At 41.8% G+C, this 3,667-nt stretch overlaps 1 pseudogene; it reads left to right on the top strand.

The window, feature by feature from the left end:
- The window catches only part of LOC138005164 (uncharacterized), a 7,528-nt pseudogene continuing 3,861 nt past the window's right edge, over positions 1-3,667 (top strand).

Genomic DNA, 3,667 nt, shown 5'->3' with positions numbered 1-3,667 from the left:
ATGGCGTCAGTGGACCCCGCTCTTCTAACGGTTAAAGTCCAAAGTCCCGATCCCCGGAACTCAACGAATGATCAAAAGTCCCTACCACGGGCAGACTTGTAACGTCCGTTCCCCCTCCTATGCCCGGCCTCCCACGCCAGCGGCTTAACATTGATAGGTGCATAAGTTCTCCCTTTGGAGAAGCTTTCGAAGAAAAGCTTTGATTACACAAAACAGTGACATTGGAGTACTTTTCGTCTTACGTACTACCTATTACTTTAGTTTTCGAAGTATCATTTTTAATCTTGTACCCTCTGGTTAGCCCTTGTATTAGTAGTTGAATGTCGTGAGGAAACCCGATTCTATGTTACAAACTTTATGGTTTCTTTAAGGTTTCCTCGGAATTGTTATTCAATTATCCTGCATTTGTAATCTTCTTTTCCTTTCTTTCTCCTGAGTAGTACGGTGAATAAACAAAATGAATAAATAAATAAATATATAAATAAATAAACAAACAAACAAACAAATAAATAAATAAATATATAAATAAATAAATAAAGTAAAACACAACTTTACAAGAGGAATGAGTTGAAATGAAGTGGTGTCTAAGGAATAAGGCACGGTGAGGCACGGTGGCCTCATGGTTAGTGCGCTCGACTCCGGAACGAGTGGTCCAGGTTCGGGGCCTGGCAGGGGACATTGTGTTGTGTTCTTGGGCAAGACACTTTACTCTCACGGTGCCTCTCTCCACCCAGGTGTATAAATGGGTACCGGCGTAATGCTGGGGGTAACCCTGCGATGGACTAGCATCCCATCCAGGGGGGAGTGCAAATACTCCTAGTCGCTTCATGCTACAGAAACCGGAGATAAGCGCCGGCCTGATGAGCCTTCTGGCTCGTAAGCGGAGACTTTTTTTTTTTTACTAAGGAATAATGAAGGGGCAAAGCAGTTTTCATTTCATGCTCTGATGTACATGGCATGTACATGCCAATACGTTTGGGAGACCGTAGTTCCTCGCGGACAATTCGTGATCAATAGTTACGACTGATCCTCTGACATAAAGCGCTATTGGGGCTTTTTCTTTATGTCAATAACTATGCCAGTAACAGAAAGGCACAAGTACCTTTTTAATGCAAGGTTATAAAAAATACAAAGAATAATGCCACGTCTCAGAGAAACGAAATGCGCACTTAGAAGAAACATCTCTTCCAAAGCACTCCGTTGGGGAACATTTGCTATCGTCTCTTGGAGAGTTGACAATCGTAATAAAAGCGTAATCTTTGAACATAAAAGACAAAAAACAATGTTTTTTTTTGTTGTGGCTTAATTTTATTTTCTTTCAGACATACAGGAGTCACGAGAGTATAAGGGTATAGGTGGTTTGCACGTTATGTGATCGTTGGTGGACAAAAACAAAAGATCTCTCATTAGCTCCTGTTGTTCGTCCACCAGCAATTTTACATTGCAGCGTTGTTGCCTGTGTCCCTTGAGATTGGTTGCAAACCACCTATTGGATAAACACGCTCCTGGCTATAAGTGATCACTTTTTTTAATGAAAATTTATAAAAAATACAAATCGCGAATAACCCATGCAAAATAGTGGAGAGGGCTACCTTTTGTCATTCTAATGAATTAGGTCGAGACAGGAGCCATAATAATTATGGCTCCTGATCGAGACGATGATCTCAATTAAAATGTGTTATGCCTTAATGACGTTCATCTATTTACTGAAAGGATGAACGCGGAATATTTGAAGAGGAGGGTGGAAGGCGGCGTTTTAAAGCTCCGCGAATAGTGCGGGCCCGCGAAAGGAGAATCGTCGTATCGTAGGAGGTTTGCAGCTTTTTGGTCCGTAGTGTGTCAACTAATGACTGTAGGTTTGCGAGAAATTTCTGACACGCGGTAAAATTCCGGTTATAAGTAAGCGCCCTGCCCCCTTGATTATAAGCCCCAATGCTTATGGGCCCATCTACATGCAGGCAAAACATTATTGCGCTTATATGCTCCAGTTCCCTCCTCTTCTAATTCCATATAAGTCCTGTTCTACATTTTCTTGTTCCTTAGCAGTAGTCACTTCCCAGAACAAGGCATGAAAGTGCAGATCAAATGCCATTGAAGTAGCTCCTTTAGTGCAAAACAGGCTTAATTAAAGACCAGTAAATCCAGGAAAACCTCTCGACTTTCTCAAAGCTCCTTGCGGGGCGGCGCTAAGAGATTTCCCTTCGGCGCTTATAAATATCCGCGCTCGTTCTGGTTCGCGAGCTTCACGCTCAGCTTTAAAGCTCGACTTGGAGGCAAGTCTAGAAAACGTCTTTTAACACTGCCAATCGTCACTCTCGACTTATTTGATATCGTTTCATTGCAAAACGTTTTTGTATACCCTTTAAAAGCCCCACTGGATAAAAGTCTCCCTTGATAAGCCCACCCAATACCCCTCACGAAGTTTTAAATTCCCAGGGCTTACGACCGGGATTTTACGACATGCCTCAAAAAGAAAGTTTTAGGGAGACTGCAAGCCTGAGTGAAGATGAAATACAGTCACACTTCTTTTTAAAACACAAACCTTGTATAAAACGTTTTCACTCTCACTCCATCAAAAATGTAAATCGAAGCCATGCAATGAATGAACTCACGAATTTTAGACGTTATAGTAGATTACTAAACAATTGCCAAGTCTTAGGTGTTTGCTCTTGCCTGTACTTGAGTTATTGGTTAAAATCTTTCGCACAAATTTAAAAATCTCGTTGTGGAGACGCCACATTGACATACCTGGCATGGCAAACCTCGGAGAAACACCAATATGGCTGCCAAAAAATGGTAATTAAAAATTGGTTCGTGCCCTGTGTGCGTCTATCGAGTTATGAGGGCACGCAGGAAGCGTGGCGAATACGATAGAAGTTTAAGAGTTGCAGGAAGCGATAGCCGACGGGAACTCTAGCTTCACGGTGCTCTCGATCCAAACAACTCAAGTGCATCTATTTAACAAATAGATTCCATGTTGCCGTGCGTCTGTTCAGTAATAGATCATAGACGACATCAAAATGTGGTAAGAAAGAAAAAGTGGCACAGGAGGCGAATAGCCGAGTGTGTCACTGATGTTCTTACCACATTTTGACGTTTTCTGTAATTATTGGGTTGCCGTATGGCAATCCCAGTCGGAAAATGGGTAGATTTATTTTATTTTTTTTAATTTTCCGTGTCGGTAAAAGTCTTGCCTGTTACTCCCCTGGTAAGTGGTGTCTTTGTGCATAGAGCCCTCTGCGCGTATTTTCTTAGGATCGAGAGGGTAGTGGAAATGCGTAGATTTCTCTGGTGGACATAGGAGAATCATTAACTTAGCCTGCAATGGCGTCGAAAGTCATGTAACGCTAGTTGCGTTTTAGTGGATCTTTGAATAAAATATACCCTTATGAAGCTCAATAATGGAAAGTCAGTTGGATAAACTAGGCAGGCGGTGAAAAACCAACACCTGGAATCTCAAAAGCGACGAGTAATGGACTTCGACAACAATCTATCGCCCGTCGAGCCTAAATCAAAGTGAGCTGTATTTCTAAAATAATATTTAACCAAGTGTGCTGTTATGTAGAACACTGAAACCAAATGGAAAAATTCTCTGGTAACTTATGGGTTCAACAAAGACAGAGAACGATTGAACGAATCGAACACCTTACGTAGATCTGTGATCAAC

The sequence above is a fragment of the Montipora foliosa genome, chromosome 6 (genome assembly GCF_036669935.1).
Source record: "Montipora foliosa isolate CH-2021 chromosome 6, ASM3666993v2, whole genome shotgun sequence".
NCBI classification, from domain to species: domain Eukaryota; kingdom Metazoa; phylum Cnidaria; class Anthozoa; order Scleractinia; family Acroporidae; genus Montipora; species Montipora foliosa.
Note: the sequence above shows the minus strand (reverse complement) of the source record. Positions and strands in the feature narration are given on the sequence as shown.